The sequence below is a fragment of the Plodia interpunctella genome, chromosome 9 (assembly GCF_027563975.2).
Source record: "Plodia interpunctella isolate USDA-ARS_2022_Savannah chromosome 9, ilPloInte3.2, whole genome shotgun sequence".
In the NCBI taxonomy this organism is placed as follows: domain Eukaryota; kingdom Metazoa; phylum Arthropoda; class Insecta; order Lepidoptera; family Pyralidae; genus Plodia; species Plodia interpunctella.
In genome coordinates, this window is record NC_071302.1 from 5932944 (window position 1) to 5959402 (window position 26459).

Genomic DNA, 26459 nt, shown 5'->3' on the forward strand with positions numbered 1-26459 from the left:
TGCAAGTGTTGTCAGCAACTGGCGACATGTCAATACCAAATGGCGTTGTAATTTATTCAGCCTTTTTGAACAGAAACTCGTAGGAAAAAATACGAAAAATAACAAGATTTTTGCAGTTTTCGATAAGTATATGTTATAGTATATGTTACCTTACATTTAGGGCTAGTATATTTCCGTCTGGCGCTGACGAATCGCCACCGGCTGTTGCCGTACGTTGCTGGCTGTCGTCAACATTTGCAGTCTGAAAGAGCCCTTACATGCGGTAATGAATTTAATCGTGAAATGATATTGCAAAAACGGTAGTCGTAGTGGTATGGGTATAATAAGTAAGCGATAATGGTATGCCGTGGAGGAAGTTTATATAAGTACCTGTAATTTGGAATCATTGCACTTTCGGAAAGCAGACGTTATGTACTTTAATACAATCCCACGAAAGTGCCGTACTAATTTTATGGAGATGGCTATTATATGAAGACGAGATGTTCTGTGGACTGCAATCACAATTAACTTTCGATGTAATCTTGCTTGAGAAACGAAATGTTGTTTCATAAAATAGGTAGGAGTTGAGATATATTTCATATATTTCCGATATTTCTATATATTATTCAGATATTCATATATTTCAGATCTACACATCGTACATTCTAAGTTGCCAAATGAAAGGTGTGAATAGACTTCAAATAAAATAAATAAATGGAAAAGGCAAGCAAAGCACTCCATTAATAATACCAAGAAAGTTGTTGTGTGTATTTCATTCCACGTAATGACCACGACCCTCAGCCATGAGGAATACGACTATGAAGAAGAAGAGAAAATAGAACTGTATTTGTATTTAAATAATAAAAAGGTTACAAAATTAAATGAGAATTAAAATCCTACCACCACCTAAATACTCGTATGTAGTGTTCAAAGTTATATTATTAGGTAAATGTTAAATGGACATGTTGATAAACGATAGTTTAAACTCAGTACTCCTATTATTTGCTTAATACTTACAAAGAGTTTTGATGAACTTTAACATTAACGTATTTAACTAATGAAGTAATTAGTAAATATAAAATATAGTACCGTGTTGTTATAAAATAAGTAGAAAAAACAAGGAAATAAAATTTGTTTTACTTTATGGTTTGTTTTATCCAACCGCTTTCACATAAAACCACGGTATCGACCGGTACGGCCGGCATGTTACCGAGTCACAATAATTAAGTCGCCTAACCAAAATTCATTCTAAATTCGTCGTTATTACCACTGAATAGGGGTGCTTGAATAGTTAAGTCAACTCGCTGTTGACTGTACCTCGATTTTGTTGCATTTACTACACTAACGATTAAATTAACGATATTTCCGCTATTAGCCTTCATCTCAGAATGAGCTGGGTAATTGCATGTTAACATATTTAGTTCCATTTCGTTGTATGAATTATGAATTTATTATTAATAAATTTATGAAAATATCATTAAACTTTTTATTACGCGTGTAGCACTAATTTACATGCCATACACACACGTATTTTGTAAATTAAATGTGATTACAAAATACCTCATAAATTTTTTAAATTAAAAATATCAAAATTAGGAGTTGAACGAGTTTTGCTATGTACCTGTAACCATTTACTGCATTTTAAGAACACATGTATGCGTTTGAGATTAATAAAATTTCTTCACATATAAGGAATTTACATAGCTTTATAAATAGACTAGATGCAAGCAAATAAAGCTAATAATATTTTATTTGAAAACATAATGTCAATGCTTACACTTAGCGTTGATGTCTTCCGTACGTGACAGACAGATGGGAACATTCAACATGTATATTATGTACATACGGGATCGCGGCCGAGTTTGATTTGAAAGATAAATACCAAGCTTAATGTCCCTTATTGATTTAACGGATAATAATCTTTTTGCTTCACTGACATGCGTAGAATATGAAAGACGCAGAAGAGATACTTTATATGAAAGCGAAGTCAGAAGGAAATGTAGGAAAACGGTAACCTTATGGCTAAGGAAGAAAACAGGAAAACAATTAGGTGAGAAATAGATGAGATATATTATACAAACAAGCAAATGCGGTGATATTTGCATGTTTACCGTCGAGACGTAAATATATTCTAAACTTATCACTACACAATATCCTTTTCACCGACAGACAACTGTAGTTGAACCAAATGTGCATGAATTAGAATAATAATTATTTATAGTACAAAAACTTCTTAATATAAGCCTCCATAAAAATAACTGGAGAAACTATTTTATGCTCGTTGCTCGTTACGTGTAACGTGAGATGTTTTTGTACTTTTGTATTTTATGCTTACGATGGATAAACAAGATTAATTATGTCGCTTGTTGGTTTTTTCCGTATCTGATAAAGTAACGGTGCGCGTAGGCAGATGACGGGACCGGCATTCGCAAAAATTGTCGGAACTGCCAGTCAGATATGTGAGCAAAAAGTGCCATATCCGTCTGAAGTTGATTCCACTAAGACGTATTTATTGATAATATTTACTGTATCAAAAACGGCATGTGTATGTAATTTTGCGAAGTAATCATAAGTTTGGCAAAAATTTGCAAACCTGCATGCATTTATTTTTACAATATTGCAATTGTAATTTTTAACGCGTACAATGCGTTACAAGTTCGAATTCGTTTCAAAGATCTCAACATACGGAAGAAACAATAAAATGTAGTTAACATTGTTCCAGTCCCGTTAAATTCAAAAGCAGGCTCACACTCACACGACAATCTAACCCGGAAGATCACTCCCAGTCTCCATCCACACGTAACTGCGCTGTGTTTTTCGAATTAGACAATTCCGATTCGTGTGACTCATGCGCCTGTTTGTCCTGTCCATCTGCACAGAAATCGAACTTTCTTTTATTTCTGTGTCACATCCTTGGACGCGGATTAGTGTCCGCGCCGTGGCTATTGTCACTACATCAACTGAAACGCGCATTGCAACCCAAATATGGCCGTCAATTGCATTCCTTCAAAGCATAGGAAATAAGAAAAGTAGTCGATAAAATACCGTCACTTAAGAATCCAGTCGTATAAAATTCTATTAAAAGAAACGAACGAATCACGTGTGTAGACAATATGTGTAGTCTGTATATGTGTAGTCTGGAAAAGGAATTTCTCATTGCTTTCTGACATGAAGGTAACGCGCAGAATCCCGAATAAAACTATAGTTATATTATTAGTGTTATAATTTCATTGCTTTCATTTTGATAATAGAAATAGGTAATATAGACCTTAATAGTAATAGTCAGTACTCTTGTGTGTGTACCCTTAGTTACATACCGCATAAATTTCTTTTAATATTCATATGAAATGTTTGGTTAAATAAAATTTCATAACCTATAATCGAGTCTCATAAATAGAAACTATATTTATGGAAACTTCACAAGAGGATGTGGACAAAACGAGCTGTATATGTGTAACAGTGTCAAAACAATTTATGTTGTGTTAAAAGTAGGTTATATTGGTAGCCTTGGCAATCCACATTTCGTTCCGCAAATCACACGACAAACGACGTCTATATGTCCAAGAAAATGGCCTGTGAAAAATGGAAAGTGGAGTGAATTTGTCTAGTGCAGTGTGTTAGTGTCCGGCGGTAACGGTGCGCGGATAAAGCTGAGAACACACGCAGGAAATGATACACACCTACACGAATATAATGCACAGGCGCCGTGAGAATCGCAAATGTCCGTTACTATCGCGGCACAGATAATATCTCTTGTTATAATCGTGACAAACTATTTGCCGCGCTGCTGGGCACAAACATTGCCATTATGGTACTATTACATGTCTTAATTAATCAACACGGCTCCATCTGCGGCAATGTATCAAGTTGCGAACAAGGTGAACATTTTGCACACTAAATTAAGCGAAAGATAAAAACGTGGTAACACTTAAAATAAAACAAGTCCAGTTATAATTTAGAATGAAAATAGTGAATCACTTTAAACTCTTGGCTGGAACGCTAATTTGACTTAATTAGTTACACATAAAGTACAGTGTATATAACTTGTAAATTACCGTATAGGAAAGTAAAGCTCTGATGTTGGAGACAGCTTCTATTCAGACCTTCGGACTTACCTGAAAATTAAAAATAAAAGATGTATAAATAACTAATCTAGCACGTAATATCATGTGAGGTTAGTACCAATAAATAATGAATTTTATCTGCTCGGTTCAGGGGATTAAGTAAATTTATCCGGGCCGGAACTCTCTCTACACACACAATCCTGGTTTAATAACGCAACACTAGTAATAAATATGGCATTATTTTTAATAAATACAAGAAAATAAACATGCATTAAATATTAGGAATGCGAAGAATGATCTATGGATAGAAAGATGGAATGTGATAAAATGCAGGAGTGTTGAATCCTTTTAAGTGGTAACATTATTAAAAATGTTGTTTAATTTATGAGGGACATAAAAACGAACCGTTTCTTCGGTAAAAACCAAAATAATACTTCGGAGACATTATGCTGTATTATTCTAGAACGAGTTTTCCTAGAAAGTATTTTGTATTAAGGATTTCATATAAGTAGAATTAACGAAGTTTAATTTATAACTGTGGCAGTATCTGCACCAGTTTACACGGGCGAGCGTGTCGTGGTCGGCTCGAGACACCATGTAGTGATATACGCTTTGAATATGGTAATCTAGCTCCCGGGTACTGCGTAAGGAAACCTCGTAACTTGTCCATGTAGGAAATAATGAGAAGTTATACCACAGTTACACCGCGCAATTCCATAAAAAGTATGTGCGATTAATTTTAACTATTAATGCAATATGCTGTTAAAATTTTTAACTGCCAATTGAACATACATCTTCGCTCGTAAAGCTAGGGCTGTCTTCCTGCCGTTTATTGCACAGTTCCTCCCGACTAGATAACAGTGAATAGAATAACCCAGGGGTGATAACATTAATTATCTTTATGACATCTTATGAAATGCGGAGACTTTAGAGTGAAATTTCTCATGGACCATCTAATGATATACATACAAATGATATAAAGCGTTGGATTAAATTTTATTTGAAAAGCTGAAGCCATCGCCATGGGTATACAAATGTAGGTGTGATAACCTTATAATGAGATAGATCTGGAAAGTTAACACCAGGCTACTGGCAAGGGTTTTAATAGAACTGGTTGAATGGGTTGAAAATAAGCATTTTACACACATATCATGTCGAAGCTGCAGACACGTGCGACCTCGATCGTGATACAAATGTGACAAAAGAAAAGTGAAATTGATATGTATTCCTCCAGTCTTGCAGACTACGGAAACTTTCAAACGATTCCACCGCTAGTAATTTCTCTCATGCTGCGCCAAACAACTTTATACGGACACTAATACGCGAGCAGAATTCTACTAAATTCGATTTGATAGATCAGATAGACTAACAACTTCCTACGATTGTCCAAAATGTAGATCATAATCGCGAAGTAACGGGTTCAGACATTTAGATTGGCTGAATTAAAATGATTATGTGAATTTGAGCAAACAATTGCTGAGGATATTTGCTGATGACTGCAATAGTGCTTTATTTTTAGCATAATATACTATGTTATAATAATGAGACCAGACGTATTGATTACTTAGAAGCTAGCTTCAAATTGTTTTTCACAGTCCACATTCAATGAGAGTGTCGAAGAAAAGCATGGTGAACACTAAACGAACTAAAGATTCAAGTTACCATAAGTTGTCGTTAGCACGAGCATAATTTTAACGTCGGTCGTATTAGAATTTTGCATTGTCAACTTTCAGTTATGTATAAAATATACCTAAAGCTAAATATTATTAAGTGATTATTTTTATTCATATTTAAGTTTTATCATAACTACATTTGCACAAGGTAATTCAAAAGAAATGGTGTCTATATTCAATGAAATAAGGATTGAATCATGCCCCAGGCGAGTCTAATTAGCATAGGTATGTTAAATATATGTACCAGTTTAGAGCAGAACCTATAAATAATTTTAAAGATGATTAAATTCCGTACCAGGCGGCACATAAACATTACCCGGCCAGAGATAGGTTGCTCGGGCATAAGCCTGTTACATTTTATCTAAATTAAGGAAAGTGGGTAAATTGTATAAAAAAATAGATTTTTTGTCACAGGCTGACACGCGGTTGACAGTAGTCCATCATATGTAATACAATATTTCTAAAATACTGAAAAAAAAAGCATTCATTTATCATGCGCACAGAGTTGCATTTGAGACCGTCCTGATGACTACATGTTTTAGTTTGAATGACTTATCTCTCATTCATGTCGACATTCATTGATGCGGAAATTTTTGCGATGATAATTATTATTTTTTTATCTAGTTGTAAATTGTGGTTTTAATTTGTTTGAATAAACGATTTTTAATTATTTTTTCATTAGGTACAAGAGAGCTGAACAGGCAACGTCGCTTGGTAGAGCTACATGCAATTTTTATTTTTATTCATACGTTTTATAACATCTTCATACATCGAAGAGTAACACAAAATGCGCCGCTCGTTAACGTTGTAATGTCATTAACGACTTAATCTCAGATTCAGTGTCTATACAGGTAGGTGTTATGACGAGAAGAATGTAAGCCGAACCTGTTTTATTGAATTTCCATCAATTTGTTGTCGCTACGCACTCTCTATATTAAACGATTCAATAAATAATGTGTAACCTTATCTCGATCAAAATTTGTTAGGAACGTATATGCGATGATGTTCTGCAAAAATAATATCCGCAACGAGTTTCTTATTCAATATTTTGTCCCATTAAGAAATGAAGGCAACAAGAACAGTTTCTAACAATTCCTAACTTAATATAATTCGATTTTCTAATTTTATTTTATTCATACACCTATCGCTATAATGTATCTTTCAGTTTTTCCTGAAGGTATAGTCAACCAATTCAAGTAGTAGAAGGTAGGTAGTATATGTTATAATAAAAAAGCAGTTTCTACCCATAGCAAGTAGGGGTAGAGAATGCTTCTAGCATGGAGTCCGCTGTTTGTACCATGTTGGTAAATAAAGTTGGAATTAACAAATAAATATTACAATTCATACTTTATCAAAAAATAAACTGACAACAGTTTCCTTTTCATATTACTCGTGTGTAGGTACATTAAATAATGAAATCCAAGAAAATCAGCTAAACAAACTACAGCAAGCACCAATAAACCAGCAAAGAAAAGGGTCTAAAGATATCGCTACTAGTCCTTTATCGCATAAACAATTTCACACTGGGACTGCGTAAGTATGGCTTTTAGTAGCTTATTTGTTCCTTTTTGAAGGTACTACTTACAAATCAGCAGGGACAGCCAGTGTACATGGACCATTATTTGTGCGCTTGGCCACTGAGTGACAACATAGCCTATGTTTCAAGTCAAGACTTTAAAAAGATTGTATTTTGCACATTTTTTACTCAGACCTGGTGTGGAGAGACAAGTTAAAAGGAACTATAGAGTTCAATGTAATTTATTTTTGCACTAAAACAACGTTGAAATGTTTTTTGTTGCTACATTTCAGTACAAACGTTTCAGTATAAATTTTATAAGTAATACATGAGAAAGAAGTTGCAATTCCTCGTATTCGAGAACGTATCGCATTTCTTAAAACCTAAAACATATAAACCTAAAACAAACTTTTGAAAATGCAAGCGTATAATTCATTCATATAGCTTTTCTCTATTTATCTAGCAAGTTCAATCGACAACACACACACAAGGTATGGTAAGTTCTCGAGAAAACGTTTAATTAAATTTAAAGGGACATGCAAATAAGTGAATTATTAGGAATTAAGACTTGGTTCAAAACATAAATACCCAAGACAACATAAAACAAAGGAAGAATGAGGTACCGCAGCATACCGCTTTCAATAGTCGATAATTACATTGCAATTAGATGTAATGAACGCCAGTGCCCCCGCGCATCACCGGCGTATGTACAAGAAAATTATTTGAAACTTAATTGCTACTAACCACAAAGCTCCTACGGCACAGCTTCTAGCAAGTGAAGGTTTTAATGCTCATGTACGTACATTCTACTACATGTCTAGCTGACCTGCAAGTATATAGTGTGGAGATTGAAATTAATTTGGTTTACAGTTTTTGGACTACACGTATAGTCGATCGCATGTCGATTCTAATTACGCTGCATGAATCTATATCCCGCAATAATATGGGTGAGTTTTTAATGAATTTCAGTAGTTTAATGTATTAATGACTGTACATGCTGTTTACGTAGTTATGTATCTAAATAAATGAAGGCGTGCAATAAATGTACAACTGAGAACTTATTAAAATGTCCATTCTATTCTACATTGTAATCAAAGAAAATTGTAATCAAATATCAATTTAAACAAATTTTAATTGAACAAATATGAATTGTTGTTTCAGTAAAAGAAGATTGATGAGTTCGCGAATTAAAGTTAGTTACATTTCATTTGATTATGGTTTCGAGCAAAAAATAAACCAAGCTCTGTCGGCGAGCGTCACGATTTCAGACTCTGAATTTCCTAGCCTCTGTTGATGTATATTATTTATATTAACTTACATTTCGAGCTTGCATTATGTTTAATTGTGACCCCGAATCGATATAATGAACAACATTAAAAATAAAACTATGAATGAATCTTTACCGTTTCAAATAGTCTTTGGTCGCCAGTAGTAATCTTAATAATATAAAAGAACAGAGTAGAAGACAAAAAAGGAACCGTTGTATCTAGAAGCATGAAATTTTGCAAGTTCCTCGACTGACGTAGATTGTTTGTACTGAGAAAAGATTTATGGAAATTAGAATTTTAAAGAAATAAATTAAGTATATTAGTTGTATGTAATTCTCCGCACATGAGTTAAGTTCGGTTATTTTTAATTAGTCATTGCGCTTGTGGCAATGTAAAGAGCACTAATGAGAAAGTATATGATTAATATCCCCTGTAGCAGCGTTTTGTTAAAGTTAGAAAGTTGAATAGATTAAGGGACGCGCGTGAATTCTCGAATGTATTTAAATTTTAATTCAATATGCGATTAAAGGTAAAATCGATTACAGTTATTCGATACGCCGCGCCGAGTGTAATGCTCGTATGAATAACTATTAACTTAATCGCGTGTGTTAATGATTTCTTCATCCTCAGGCTAATTAATTCTTTTAAGTACATTTTATTGAATAAATCATTACTTATTCATTAATTGATATCTACTGAGCCAAAGCTTTACACACATTGCTACTTGATGAAAGACGCATTACAGTATATAAAGTTACCACTTATATACAAATTTATTCATTGTAAACAATACTTTCTCAAAATAATACCGCTTTACATGAAGATATAACAAACAATATGCATGAGTGTATAAATAAATTGTATCACTATCTTTAGTTAGTCCGATTTATATATGCTACGCGTGTTTTGTTTCATATATCGAATATCTGAATTTACTACAGTGATAATTTTCTATTTCTAACCCGCTCTACGTTCTGATAAAATGTGCTCTATGCGTTTGAAATATTAGAGTGAGGACCTCTTAAGCAAAACTATACTAAACATCATATGCAAATATTATTTTCGAGTAAAAGTCGTAATAAAATTTAATATCGATTATACCTGAATAAATGAAACATATTCTTTTCTTAAAGTATTCTAAAATTCGTTACATAAATATTTATTGCCTATCCAAATAAGCCGACAACTGAACTCGACGTCATATTACTCTAGTTCATAGATAAGTAGTAAAAAGCTCGCATGTTCATAATAGCCTGCGGAGCGTGTGAATTTCCACGTCATCAAGAGAAATGTATACGTAGAAATGAAAAAACAAGCAATGAAGTAGCGAAAAAAATGAGGTACGGACATACGAGCTACGTAATGAGTGACTTCAGGAAATTATCATTAGATTCATTACACAAACGTCTGATTAACATGCGTCAGGAGCGCTAGCACTCAAAAAAGGCGTCGTACCTATAAAAAATATTGAAATTCGAGATTATCCTTTGCCGTTGCATACTAAATAAATAAATAAATAAATATATTAGGACAAATCACACAAATTGAGCTAGCCCCAAAGTAAGTTCGAGACTTGTGTTATGAGATACTAACTCAACGATATTATATTTTATATAATATAATACATATATAGATAAACATCCAAGACCCGGGCCAATCAGAAAAAGATCATTTTCCATCATGACCCGACCGGGGATCGAACCCGGGACCTCTCGGTTCAGTGGCAAGAATCTTACCACTGCGCCACCGAGGTCGTCATACTTCAAAGATATTCAGTTTCAAACCTTTGTTTTTATTTAGAAGAGCGTGCGCAAAAACTTTTATTGAACTTTTATATTTGGATTTATTTTTAAGGAGAACTATATTAAGAATATCTAATCTGTAAAGAGACAAAACAGTATGATTTAAAAAGTTAATGATAATTGTTTTCTGCGTCAATATTTTGTGGCGTATAATATTCAGATTATGGGCATGGCGCTATACAAATCACAGTCGATCCGCGCCAGGCGTTAGGAACGGTACTTCTTTTTATTTATCTACAGAAGTTCTTCCTATTTTAAGGGCTATAGATGCTCTTGTCGGTGTTATTACGAGGTATGTAACACACGCAAGGACTGTCTTGGCAATGATAATCGGATAATTATGCCATTTGTCACATCGTATGACGTGTAATTTTTTTTATATTTAAAAATACAATTTGAAGATTTATAGATTATAATTCGTTTTTCGATTTGAGATACTGATTTCAGAAGTAAGGAATTTGCCACTGCTTCGCCGGAACAATAAACAATATGTTAATAATTTAAACAGAAAAGTTATGTGTATTTTTAAGAACATTTATACGCTGAATTTTAAGAATAAATTAGGAACCTCTAGATGTGGCACATTCTGTAAATTACTAAGAAATACAGTTTTAAATTATTTCTAAAATATTTACTAAATCTTAAATTCAACCGCGCTTCTTGGAATTAAATATAACCCAATTTCAGTTGACTTTTCCGATCATTAAACAGACAGCTTTCACGCAAAGTAGTTCCAATGTATCGTGAAATCAGAGTGGGACAATAATTATCCTATAAAATATAAAAGTTAAACAGTTATTAATTATTCGTGTTCGCTGTAAAATTATAATAATAATTGTAATAAATTGGTAATAAGTGGGTTTACGATAATCTGATTTATTACTTTAGTAACAATTGAATTAATAAGGCGAGAGAAATCCTAATAAATTATCGTATAATTTTCATAGGAAAAGCTACGCTATAGACTTAAATGTTCAGTTTATAGACGTCAAACACAACACATATCGGTCACAGTCTAATTATTTCCAAGTAAGGGAAGTAAGTATACATTAATTGCTGATCTAAAATTATTGCAATTTACCCGGGTCTAAGCGCACTGACCCCTTCAATTGGAACTGTACCATATAAAGAGCAATGGTTTATGACACACTAACTCGGCGGGACTTATTTATGGTGATCTTGGAGCTCATTTCCTGCATTCAATTGATTGACAGGTGGTAGTAAGGGTACATGACAATTCAATTAAAGTTTAACTGTATAATTTTGCGGGTTATTCATTATTGGAGCACGCTGAGCTTGTTTAGCTCCGTGTGGTCAAATTTGTTAACTTGATAAAAGCTTTATTTTGTTCACCAAGAGATCACATATTTGTTGATGTTGATGATTATGACAGTAACCAATAGATAAAAATTGAATGTTTCTTTAAAAATATACATATTTTAAATCTATACATAAAAGTGATAGAAACTTGATACTATCTATACCTAGAGGCCATAGTGTAGGTAAGTTTTCATTAGTAAAAAAACTTATTTTACTAAGATTTCTTTTCTGTACATAAACGCAAAGCATTAAGCCTCTGTATATAATTAGTAGACAAAATAATGGTGTGATTCTATGAAGATGAATACATTTTTTTTGTGTTAAATAAATTTGACCACACATATGGTCAGCTCCGTGTAGTCTCATAGCGAATAACCCAATTTTACGCCAGGCGGTCGTGTCTATCAATGAACAATAGTCCTGAGTAGGACAGCGTTACCATAATATCATGTGGAATGTTAGTGATATATTGCACTCTACTTTGATGGCTAATATGCCAGCTAGATTTATTGTATAAGAATAGATGCTTAAGCTTTATCTGCATGATTTTATGATATACAAAACTATTTCAAACTGTTTTCTATGGTACATAGGTTATTTCTAAAAGAATATCATATATACAGTAAGACGCATATTAACTTATTCAAAATCTTTGCCCATTAGCCGATATTAAAGGAGCACGGAGAGCATGAAAAGTTCCCCATTTTTGACTACACTATATTTTTTAACTTATTCCGTCCCACTGCTGCACTGCTGCTGGAAAAAGGGCGTGCCAATGTAACCATTTCTTCTGCGAAATGGTTGGTTAATTATTCATTAATAATAAAAATTTTGGCATAGAATGGTAGACTAATTGTTTCACTGAATAAATTGAGGTCTTAGTTAAGATAGTTAAAGTCTTACAATAAAGTTTTGTTTTATGTAGAAAGTGGAGAGCATTGGATCTAGCCAAAAGTGCACAGTAGCCGTAAATATACAAGATATTTAGCATAAACATAAATTTATTATATGCCGTTATTATAAAACGTCTACGAAATGATATACCTTGATTAAACTTTATATGTAATGAGTATTGGCAAGACAGAGCTTGAATTATAATGAGACTTGAAGTACTATTTTTGAAATATATGGACAACCTTTAAATCAATGTTTATTTTATACACGTATCGATTAAGTTTTACCTTTTCCTTCAGTTTGTTCGTAAGTACTTATTTCTTTTCTTGTTAATAAATCTAATCAAACGGTGATTGATTCAAAGAGATCCCTTCATAGAATAAGTCCGCTATGCGTCATTATATATTTATCTTTTTATTAAAGTAATAACATGTCTACGTGAGTAGCTTTAATTCATCACCATTGACTGGCTTGTATTTTTCATATTCGAAGTTCGTAAATATAAAATAAACGCGATTCAAACTGGTCTTTGGCTTCAGAAATAGCAAAGAATTATTTTATTTTATTTACATTGCTTATTATAATATGTATTTTTTGAAAATATTAACCGAGAAATAATCCTTCATATTGTAATTATTAGTTTCGCAAAAAGTGTGTTTTAAGAAATTGCGCTGCAATTGCTGTTTTGAAGCAATTATAACATCAACTAAAACAAAAACATGTTGTACAGGTTGTTTGACCGCGACTCAATTCTTGAGGACAATTTACACTTGACAAGATATTTTATTATTCTGACAGACAAATAAGCGAATAGCTCAGCAATTTAAACGCCTGATACAAAATTGTATATGCAATCGGAAAAATGGCGTCACTGACCAATAATTTACATAATTGTAAAAAGAATACGTTTTCGATATTTTTACCTATAAGCTGCAGATTTTGATACTTCAATTTATTAACAGAGCTTGAAAGCGGTCAATGACGATGGACGATTCTCGTGATCGCTTCAAATAAAAGTGTGATTTATCTCCCAACGGCCTTAAACAAACCATCGTAGTTCAACGTAAAACGAATACGGAAGATTGATATCTATAATCTTCATTTGCCTGGCCTGGGTCAAACGGAAATCTTCATTTTGTTGAGCCTAGGTCAAACAAACAATAGACAGTTAAAAGCTAAGCAGGTTGTCAGATTTCTTACCTAAGTCGGAATTCAATAATATGTGTAAGGAGCGCGAAAAAATTTCAAAAAATAATATTTACAGTATACATCTTACATTGGTGAATGCATAAGTGAAAAAAGTATGAAAAGTAAAAATCTTTAGAAAATATTCAAACAATCTATGTGTCATCAGAACTTTAACAATCTGTCTCTCTGAGTTGATAAAATTCTAATTCCCGATGCATTATGTTTCGATAAGGGTCCCAAATCTTAAGTTACTATTAAATTAATACATGACACATATTATCCTGTGGGATCGTACAAAGTGTACTGTTAGGTCCACCGCAGATAAATACTAAGACAATAAAATGACGACGTGTGTGAATCATAAACTATTCAACACCAGTACTGTGCAACAGCCATGTCCAACATGATATAGGGCTTAATATCCGCGGTGTTAATACAGCGAGGCGGATGCAAGGTAATGCGATTTATGTCTAACTGTTCTTCTGTTTTCTATAATAAAAGATCGCGAAGAATTGAGAACCTCCTCCTTTTTTGTTAGTTAAAAACTAGCTACACTTACTACATTGGCTCCCATGATTAGGGAAAAAAAGTATTCTATGTACTATACTAGGACACATTGTGTCATTGTGAGTAACAAATAATAATTAATAATTGTATTTAATTATATTTCCAAATCAGACTAATGTATAATATTCCTGCACGCAATTCACATTACAATTTGGTTTTTGACTTTTGCAATTAAAGGTTGAAGTTATTTAAGATGTTTTTAAAGATTTGCTGGTATGCTGCCATTGGGAGGAAATTCAATTGTTAAGATTTCATCAACCAGTAATAGTAGTACAAAAATGTACATTTTACAGTGAAGGTAAAGAAAAACTTACTATATTTTACTTTATTTGCAGTCTAGGCTTAATATGTTTTATTCCAATGTAAGTGAGAATATGAATACATTCTATACTAGAATTTGAATAAGTAAAATATAGACTCAGTCTCGGCACTCCATCCAGGATTTTAAATATCCACATTATTTTAATTCAAAAATAAGTGGGACAACTTGTAAGTAGGTAAAATAACTCCTTATGTTAATTACATTTCAAATAGTAAGACGTATAATAATAGTCTGCCATCATCGTCAACAAGGGGAAAGACGTAACATTTTCAATAACGTTCACTCTTAAAAACTTTTAAACATAGTTAAATAAAAATAATAGCTGCTATGATATTATTTTGGCAAAATATAAATAAATGTGAAATAAATAATGATAAAGACAACGGACAGGACATGGACAGCATTCAACGGCTACACTAATCTAAAAGCTTGTATCGCGGGTCTGATCGACACAAATTCAGAAAACGAAAATACAAATACACATACAGAAACGAAGACAAAATTTGTGATCACAGATACAAATATTTGTCCGCGCTAGGAATTGAATCCAGAAGCTCCAGATAGCGATTCCGGGTAAAATGTCATAGAGGTTGATGCAACCCGATCAGCCATTAGAATCCCCGGATTCCGTCCGTCATAAGCCGACCGATGTAAAAAAGCGCTCGTTTTTACCGGTAAAACGAAGTTGCGAGAACTGGGGGCTAGAAACTCGCAGACGCAACTACTTCCGTAACAAGGTGACCATGGCTACAGGTGGTCGCTTGACAAGCACTAATGTTAGTGCAGAAGAGTAGTTCCCTTTATAATAGGCGTGCCAATGGTCTGACAAGTAGGGATCTGACGGGCATGCGTCCCTGTGCTCCGTAGCTCCACGGTTGACGAAGGAACCTAGAAAACGCTTACATGTACATAGTTATTTTTATAATACTCAATTGTTCTATTTTCAACGTAGTCGATGGCAATGAAAATTACTGTGCAGAATTTTTCACTTTCCAACTCAAACACCTGATACGAAATCCAAAATAAAAAAAGATAAATACCATTTTCGTATAAATTAATTATGAAGTTAAAATAAATTAAATAATTCAAGTTGTATGGAATATGAAATTCTGTATGATAGCTTATATACATCTACATAAAACTCTTGCGTTACTGAGTGACTCACTGACTGACAACGCACAGCCGAAACAAATGGGCGTAGAAAGCTGAAAGGTGTGTGGTTGCTAGGACAGTGTAGGGGAGCATTAAGAAGGGATTTCCTGAAATTCCCACGGGAAACGGATTTTTACTCACATACGAAATTGTGGGCAAAAGCTAGTTATATAAAGTTGTAGACCTGTGCGATGGATATTTTATGTTTGTCGCCAATCTTATTCATACTGTATACAATGGAACATTTTGAAGATGACATTTTCAATAAAACATTTAATATGATTGCAAAGGTGTGTTTTGTGTACTTGTCCCTATTTTGTGTCGTCGCGACGTCGATTGTGATTACATTTAGACTTGCTTTTAACAAAAAAGCATGCTTTCTTTTGAAAACATTCGTAACATAGACGGTAAAATTATAATATTTTATTTGCATTTTTAATATAACAAAATTCAACTTATTTTTTACACTTCAGAGCTATGATCGCTCATTCATATCATTTTATGAAATGAAAAGCACAACGAAATTAAAAAGTAAATTTATCAATGCAACTCTACAAGTAAAAAGTTAATTATTCTTGTGTGCCTCTAAATAACTAATCAAAAATTCAAATGAATCGACTTGCCAGTCGATAGCGCGTTGTGCTACGTAACATTTTGATTAAATTTAATAGCAGCATAAATCAGTAGTACTGCATTTATGTATATTAAAAATCAATTTCATATAAATAAACGTAACTACAAATATCAAAGAAGATGCGCCAAATGCGCCATATTTTCATACTTTTAGTTTACATGGTTATAGCCATTTATATATTTTTTTGGTTTTAGATATCAATTGCTTTTTATTTTAATAACTTGGATAATAAAAATGATAAGCAATTGTAAATAATATAAAACAATATTGTAAATTCAAGTATTTCAGCGACGCAATAAAAAGTTATAAAAATGATAATGAAAGTCAACGATTTTTTAATCGAACTTTAATATTATTTTAATACAATATTAATTTTACTATAAACCAACTGAGTATCGCGAAGGATTGTGACTAGCTGTACGTTATTATTTACCAACAAAAACGTATATGAAATATAAAAAAATAATGTTAAACAATAAAGCGCACGCGGTAAGCGATGTGCACCGGCCTTTATCTTTCACTACGGAATATCCATTCGATATCTCAATCAAAGCCGCGATTAAATAGTAAATTGAATAAATTAATAATAAACGTTGAGTGTGTACAACAATGAAGAGCGGCTCGATGGCTAACATTTGTAATTACAAACTATTAGACAATAAGATTTATCGAATGATTAAAAAGGTAACCCGACGTAATAAGTAGTCGGGAAATGTGATGGGAAACCTACCTCCGACGTCGAACTATCTTGAGAACATTCCTTGTGATGTAATCATTTGGATAGTGCCAACATAAAGATTTTCCCGTGTATAGAGCGCGCGTTCTGTATTTAAAAACTGCAAGGTATGTCTTAAACACAATTTTCAATTTACCTATAAACAAACAAATGAAATCGAATACGAAAATACCTTGATACTAGTTTTCACAATGAGTACATTTTGAATAGCTAATAATAGCTAGTAGCCTAAATTAAAATAGCTAATTCGTCGTTATTACTGCAGATACTGAAGCAGATTGTTTAGTTGAAAAGCTGCTGAAACAACAGATTGAAATGAAATTTGCGAAGAAAAGAAAGTTGCGAGGTGCAACATGAGACATGCTGTAGACAGACGCGCGCTCTACAAGCTATACAAAATCTAAGAATCAATTGGCTGCGAGAATCTTGATGAATTGATGAGAAACAAAGATGAATAGATTGCGCTAATGAACGAGATGGACTCGCCGGCGGAATGAATCTGCTTCCTAATAACACACGAGTGAAAGCGCCATTAGCATGCGCTCAAAACCAAATAAGTCAAATACTGAATAATCAAACGTTGTCCTTGTGAACTCTAGAAAGTTGAGGTCATCGGTTGAGTCATACTCGAAATGTGCTATTTATATATTATTTTGAATGAGTTTAGTATATTCATAATCATTATGTAGTGGGCGGAACTGGTATGCCTATGTATGCATAAAAAGTTAAAGGCAGATGGAGTGGCAAATATAAGGAAGGACCGCTCTCTTATTCGAAACCAATAATCAATGGAACGAGACGAATCAACCAAAATCTAGTCCGAAATTATAAACCTCTAATTAAATTTTTTTCTTTGGGAAACTATCTAGTATGTTTGACAAGGCCATACTGAAAAGTCAAGTGTCGTCATGTTAGATTAATGAATTTTAGTATTTGCTATTAGGTTCTTTGTCTAAGTTAAAATTCGTATAAAGTACGAATTACGTAGATTGCGATAGTGGCGCTTGGCGCACATACTATGTAAAAATGTTACTGCTATTAATTACTTCAGTTAACTTCATTTCCCTTTAATTAATTCATTTAATGTCAATTAAGTTTTAGTTCGATAAATATATCAATAAAATTTCAATTAAAGCAAAGGATATGTGTGTTTACCTTAATCTTGAGGTCCGCATCCTACTTAATATATTTTATCAGAGTGCTCCGGATCAGATTTGGAGAACGAGCCGTTAAGAAATTCAGAAGCGGACAGAATGGGGGTAATTGGCTCTGATATTTATTATACCTATATTTTTAGTGCGGTCACGGTACAAGTAATTTCCTGATCTCTGGTCCAACCGGGCTCTAGTTCCGCGACGCTCTTTAATTTTAAAATTTGTTTCTCCGCTACGCTCTTGGTCGTTGCGCCATTGTTTTTATGTTTTTTTCAAAGTTTTCAAGTGAGTGCAGAAATATTAACGGAACGAATTTTAGCTAACGTTTGTTATTTTTTTTATATAAAATTAACTGTTTTATAAATTTAACTTTCCGCGCAAAATAATAAATATATTTCGTGTACGAGATTTACGACAAAGCTCGCATGCATGACATATGCGAGTGCGTGACACGCCTCGCGTTTTGTCGCGGAGTTCTGTCATTTTAATAGAAAATCGACCTCACGTACGAATTTAAGTCTACCACACTTTTCGGGAACATTTTTATTTGAACTTCATTAATTTCAACACGCATTGTTTCATGAACTGGGTTATTAAACCATTGCGATATGATTTCATTTTCAACATAGCGGAAAACTTTTATCGTAAAATTACAGTTTTGGACTTTTTTTTTATTACCAACCAGACATATTATCTAAATGGTCAGAGAACGGTCGGAATTTCAGAAGTTTGAATAATTTAATTACTTGTAATGTAACACGTATGTCCCTATATCAGATATCTTCAACCGACTGAGCTGAAATTTTGTACACACGTTTAGTTTTAATGACAATGCATTATTATGATAAGCATTACTTTACGGTGCACCCAGGAACGGCTTCAGACGTAGCTACTCCTCAACGGTTTACTGTACGGACATTGAATTTTTGTCACATATTGAATGCAATAAGATCTCTCGGACAACAATAAAAGTTTATGTCAAAAATGTAATTTTTGTAAAAATCTTATGTATTAACTTATATACATTCCGTTTTGTATTACTATATCTATACAATTAGGAATATGCATGAGTACACTGATAAAGAATATTTCGCTTTGTCATGAGTCATAGGTTAACTTAATACTGAAATCTGCGAACCTAAAACTGTCAGAATGTATGAAGCTGTCAAAGAGACTGGCGGGTCCACTTCGATTAACCTGATTTCGGAGCACAATTATAACCGTCTCATTTTCAAGTACAACAACTATATCTATTCGGAGCACGCGACCTCCTATGATTTATCTTTATGCTTATACCATTCAATATGCCAACGTTAACTCCATCAACTCACTCATAGACCTCAAGTTTATAGCTAATTAAATATAATAAATAGAATAATTCATTCTGAATGGTTTCAGCGAACAATATCGAGAGAAGTAGGTCGCAGGTTAATACAGACGATATAGAGAGCGACTGCAATGCTCTTTGCAGTTATTACAGTGAATTGATACCACCTGTGGGTAGTATATATTTAAAACTATATTAAACTAGCAAGTCTTTACCAATATATTTAATTAGAGTTCAGTTTCTAACCACCTATAGTTTAGTTTATTAGCGCAATTAATCAAATTACATATAAAGTATTCTTTTTCATAAAACGACTTCTAGGCAATATTTCTGGAGAAGTTTGTCATGGACTAGATGATTAATCATCACTATAGTGCAGGTTTCCTCACGATGTTTTCCTCCACCGTAAGCAAGTAGTGGTCTGTTATAACTAATGTACATTCTGTACATACATGAGACACATGAGTTTATATAACGATTTGAACTCATGTGGCACGGGTAGGATTCAAACTTGGGACTTTTAAGTTCATAGGCGCGACTTAACCACGGTACCGCTTCACACAGTGGGAGATGTAATGTTTAAATAAGTAATATCAAATACCATAGGGAAAATCCTTGAGGTAAATTTGAACTTATCTCATACTGTTTTTTTAGTAGATAAAGTTCACCGTCGTGCAAATTTACGGAAAATATTTAGTCAAAGAAAAAGTTACTTGCGTGTACGCAGCGGAAATGATTTCCATCAGATGCAGCCTATTCCTGTTAAAAAAGGGCAATTCACTTTTGAAATGTGAGAAACATCAACGCCAATAATAGTTTATCCACGCATCAGTGAAAGCGATGTCTAGCTTTTATGTTACTGCAATACAAAATAAAAGAAAAGCAATAAAAGGTTTGTATGGGAAAATGCATATCTGTGGACCGGGCGGCGCGCGGTCGTCCGCCGGCCGCAGCGCTGGCGCACCGCGTCCGGCGACCGCGCCATCTCTCCCTTTCTCTCGGGCCTATCGCGCTCTCTCTCCGTCCTTCGGCGGCTCATTCCTCTTCTTCTTGCAAGGTTAAGGTTACGTCAGACGTGTTATGTTATAACCGTTGGGGCGCACTCCAGCAAGTTCAGTGTCTCGTTGAGAGTGGCCGCGACTGTTGCTCGCGACCAGCATTGCGCGCGCGCGTCATCCCGAGGACTGTGCCCGCCTGTGATACACGAACAGTGAAATTCATGAACTTGGTGTTGAATTTGTTTGAACTATATATCACGTGACGCACATCCTTTCAGTATCCTGAATTTTTACTTGCATTCGGTATGTTTATGATATTAATATAATTTATCAAATTCACGTATAGAATTTAATATGAATTTGTGAAATAGAGAATGAGTACGTATTTTTTTAGTATGATGTATTTCAAGGAATGTAAAGTTAGCTAAGGGTAATCCAGTGCATCCTGTGCAATGAACTCGTTTATTAAAAATATTTTATGGTGCTTTGGTTGGAGTATTTATATTGAAATCAAGTCGGCAGTTACAAAGTTATTTTAGGCAAAAGCGATTATGAAAAAGCTCCGTTTATCATGAAATAATAAAAAAATAATAATATACTACTAAAAATGATGTAATGAAGTGTCTATGTGTAATGTTATAAGGCAGTAACATTATCATCCCGTAGAAAATATATACACAGAAAAGGAAAATCACGATTAAATGAAGTGCTAATTGGTCTGTGGTAACGATTGAGATAAAAACAACCGACGGGTTACTTACAGGAATTTATTTTATAGTCACTTTATATAGGCATCGAATGAAAAGCCGCTTTAATACTATAAATCATAAAAAGTTCACGTCCACACAGGTCAATTTCCTGAACAATTTCTAACTGAGAAAATTCACCGTGAAATAACAAATCGAGCAGGACGGGGCGAGATGATTGGCGCAATGTTTACATTTTAAAGCTCAGGGGAAAATAAGGTCAATGAACTGAAAAATAAAAATTATTAATTAGAACATTTTTCAGTTCAATCAAGTCTTTCTCGATAAAAGCGCAAATGCTTTTTATGGTATTATTTTAATTTATGATAAAAGTTGAATAATTATATGAGCTGATATTTATGATAATCTTCCGAGCCGGTCTTACAGAAATATGTTCAATCTCGTGGAATAAAATATGCAAATTGAAGAAAGTACAAGAACATTCATTTTATGGATTTGGATAGCTTCATCAACAAAAACTTCGCAATGTCGGAAAAGTAAACATATATTTATTCATGATATTTAATATTACTAAATATTGATTTAAATAACAAGTTTATTTATTAGACAAATTAAGGCTTTCAATATTCATTTCGCTAAAACTTTTGAACGGCTGAACCGATTTTGATCAAATATATCTAAGAACCACCGCATAAAAATTAATAACACCGCAAATAATCCAAATCTGTTCACTAGTTGACGAGCTACGGTGCCACGTACACAGATAGAGAGACAGTCACATTTACCGGTCAAATTTAGAACACGCCTCTTTTTGCGTCGGGGGTTAAAAATATGTCAACGCAACAGAAAATAAAAAAAAGAAGACCCAATTTAAAAATATAAAATTAAATTAGTGATAAAAATAGCTAAATCTAATAAAATAAATACTGATAAAATATAGAACCATATATAACAAGGATATTCATTTATATTTCCTAAGCTCGTTAGCAAGTCTGGCTTGAAAAAAAATCGCAATAGTTGTTTATAAAAATGGGAGCTATATGTAATAAGTGGTTGTCGGGTCCATACCGTTAAGTAGCATGATGTTTTTGCTTGCTGTTGTGTTTCGACAAGTAATGAAGACACGGATAACTAACCCGTGTTTGTATCGCAAATAATTATTTTTGCGTAGTATTCTTTGTAGAATATAGTTGATGATGTCAATGTTCATTGTTATTTTGTTATTGAAATGATAAAAAATAAAAACAATTATGCTCAACACTTATATCTAATTTCTGTGACGAAATTACTATGAAAATATGATAATTATTTGAATCTTTAGTAGGTACTTATATCCTTTCTACATCTGATATTTAAAAAAATATAATACAGTCTGCAAAGTCAATATTTATAAGAGGTAATATGCAGTATTATTTTACTATATATATATAGCCGAATCTTTAAAATATTCTTTTTTGATGCGCGCTTTGGGGCGTTACAGTTGAAAATGTGTGGGAAATAAATAATGATGGTCATTTTCTGTAGTATACGTAATTTATGGTAGTGATAAGCTCGGGCGCGCATATAGCATATGCTCGGACCATTGCTATATTTAGCGTCGGTCGGATAGGTTAGCGCCTCTGCCTTCGCCGCACTATCGCGTATTGCCGCTATTAATAGGATTAAAAGCTGGTTTAATATTTCAACGTTTCCTTTAAGCATGAACGAGGAATAAGGCATTTCGCTGCGTATCCAGTAGTTAGATTCTAGGCACTATATAGTATTACCTAGATAAGCATGAAATAAAATCGAAATTATAAAATCTCCATCAAGAAAATAAATGATTTCTTATAAGCGATTTCATAATCGCTGGAAGACATTCAATAAGAAGGTGCGAAGAATCAAATAGAAGTTATTTTACTTTATCGTCTCTTGTAATTAAAGCTATAAAATCTAGTGTTAATTGAGATTAGATGAAACATTCAAAACGAAGCGCAGGCGCAGGCAGTATTTTCAAAGCGACCGGCACATACAAAAGACATCAACGACTCACGAACGTTCATTGCATGTACGACAGAAAACACGATAATGATATTGACAGTTATTACATAACGTCACTAAGAAATATTGCTAATTTTAATAATTTATTGCCCTATTATAATATTTATACAGTAAATAGCTATATAAAATGTTTTATTATTAGCGAAGAAAGCCGCGAACACCAGGACTCATTTTATTACATGTCAAGAGTCATTAAGCGCAATGCCCATCGACATATTTTGCCACTAATTTATTTTCAAAATGGTAGTATTAATAAACCATTGATTCTGAAGAATACAATCGCGTCGAATATGTGTAGTTTGTCTAATGAAATGATTCAATCCACTACAAACTGACGTAGTCTTCAGATTTGTTTATAATACTGTCGATTTCCAAAGCCTTTATTTCGCATCGTCTGTAAATCGATCTCCATATAATCCATGTAATCGATCGATTTACAGACATGCGAAATAGATAAAAAATATGTGAACTACTTCAATACTGCTTTACATTCACCGCTCAGTTTTGAAATAAGGATATTTCAGAGATAAAACTGAACGACTGACTGAACTTAAATTTTTTTAAAGTTGCAATTATCTTTATTCTTGTCATCATCGTCTTCCTTACCATTTCGCATTATTTGATGTCTGCGTAATGTTTTTTCTCCATATTTTTTTTATTCTTATGTCAGCCAATATCTCTCCACTTATTTCTATCCAGATATGTGATGGTCCATTTTATGTTGTAGTCATCTTCGTAGGGCCTTTCAGCAAGTTGATTTCCTTTTGGTGGAGGCCATAGTGTTAAGTGTTTTGGCACATAGTTCCGTCAGCATGCGGGTGACAGCAGACGGGGCCAATCCCATCTCTTTATTCTACAGAGCAAGCAAAAGGCAAGCGGCCTACCTGATGGGAAGTGGTCACTGCAGCCTATGGACGCCTGTAACACCAGGGGTATCAAAGTTTAATTTAGTGGCATTGATTTTTAAATCAGTGACTTTAGTTATGGATCGCAGCGTAGTATTCGAGATTCGCCCAAAGAAAGTCGCATTATTAAAAAAACAACATCAAATGCTTCCATCACTCAAGAGTCGAACCGTAAAATCATAAACGGCGTACAAACACAAATTTAGATAGCAATAAAAATAGTTCCCACGAGAATTCAACCATATTAGAGTGGCTAGGATTACATTAGGTATCTGTGCAATAGTACCAGGACCGGATTCGGAAGAGTACGGGCCCTGGGGCCTGGAAGAGCGGAATTGCCTATTTTCAGATTAATAAGAACAAGTATTTGCGAGCGCATTCTTTTTTAAATTTTGTTTTGTTACCTCATTTTAAAATGTTGTTATGAATATTAATATTAAGGAAATTACACTTGTGAAATGATGGGTTTTGGTATAGAGCAAGAAGAGGATTGTTATTATTATTACTAATAAATAGCATTCACGTTAGAAATGAGAATACAACAACCGGAAAAGTTATTATTATAATTGGTTTGTCTCTTCTCTGGTCCCGGGGCCCTAAGGCGGTAGGCCCGTCTTGCCTCTCCTAAGTCCAGTCCTGAATGGTTCAATCGCAACTGGAACAAGTAGTAGCTTTCGCGGCCTGCGACTATAACGAACCATTCGAGAGCACGACCGGGGTCACGGGTCAGCATTAGTACTGACTTATGGCAGCCCCTAATGTTGTAGTTTACACGAGATCATTGCAAAGCACTTATCTATAGATCTATAGTCCGGCCATTAGACACTCATTTTAATTGGTCAGGACGCACTCGCATCGTTTTCTATAAGAAAAATATTCTCGATTGTTCGATATGATTGCGTCCTGACTCTGATTGACAATGTTGGAATGAATGCCTTGTAATTTTCGTTGAACAGTGCTTCGAGGTTTATATGATTTAGTCTTCTATTCAGTGTTTTTTTTTTCGAAAATAGTATTTAGTCGCATAATAGTAATATGTGTCGATTTAAGGGTTTTAAAAACTATAAGTACTCATTCAATTTAAAATTACCGATTTTTAGTAGTGTATTTGAAAATATGTACATGTTAATTTTGATCGTTGGAAGTTGGAAGGTGATCTCGAGTTTTACGCCCGATGTGATATGAAAACGTTATGTTTCTTAAGTACACGATGGATCTCAAAATCACTTAGTCTGTAAATATACCTAGAGAATGAGACACAATAAAGGTCGTGTAGCTTCCGTTTTATGCATCTCATACTGGAAAATAATAGTAAATAAATACAAGTTTATTATCCAGCACAGACGCAATTAATCGATTCAATTTGCAATTTACAGCAGTAACCGTTAACTGTCATTTAACGTGCTTTAAAATATTAAAACATAGATACAAAGACAAATTAATATCTATGACTTAATCATCATGTAAAAAGTACAGTTTTAGCTATAAAATTTTATATTTTACAATAGCTTTAACTGTACTTTTAGCATGGAAGGAGAAGCTCACAAATAGTTTTTTTTTTGCTCAAGTTCAAAGTCACTTGATTGGTGTAAACGTGATTGATATCAGTTGCTGATGCCTTGAACTTGACATTTGACTACAGCATATAAAACTGTTCTACAATGAAGCGCTAACGAGCGGTTGTTTATGATCTGGGTATGTGCCCAAAATGCCAATAATATCACAAGCAATTTGTTAGCAACAGTTGTTCTGTTATTGGCTTTAAAATAGTATTAAAAGAGTGGAATTCATTGTGGATATCGGTATCAAATATGGTATCAAATCTAAATAATTAGAAGAATAGAACTTTTTAAATTAAGTAGCCTATTTAAAAGAACTTGTTATGTTTTTCATTTTGTCGAATAATAATAAATTCAATTTTACACTACACCTCAACCTGTACCTCTGCGTTGGGGCCTTATAGGGTAGTGATATAAAGTACATCTGTGGTAAAAATCTCCACAAAAGCTAGCTTACTAATTATTACTGGTTGCATCCAGCGGAAAGCAATTTCTCATTTCTCAGCAATGATCAAATTGAGAATCAAATCGTAGTATTCTTTGTTTCATCATTCTTACATCACTCTTTGTTCCAAATGTGGGAATCATTAGACCGTGCGTTTATATCATCCGTGAGGCATACTCCGCATGCTCAACTCTATATTTTTTATAGAA

The 26459-nt window shown here is 33.6% G+C and overlaps 2 protein-coding genes across 5 annotated transcripts in view; one reads left to right on the forward strand and one right to left on the reverse strand.

The window, feature by feature from the left end:
- Positions 1-26459, reverse strand: part of Atg16 (Autophagy-related 16) — a 169828-nt gene that overhangs the window by 69756 nt on the left and 73613 nt on the right. The window lies entirely within an intron of this gene.
- Positions 20705-26459, forward strand: part of neo (neyo) — a 61235-nt gene continuing 55480 nt past the window's right edge. For all 3 annotated transcript variants that reach the window (XM_053750072.2, XM_053750074.2, XM_053750073.2), the window contains exon 1: positions 20705-20897. The gene's annotated coding sequence lies outside the window, so the exon portion shown is untranslated. The remainder of the gene's footprint in view (positions 20898-26459) is intronic.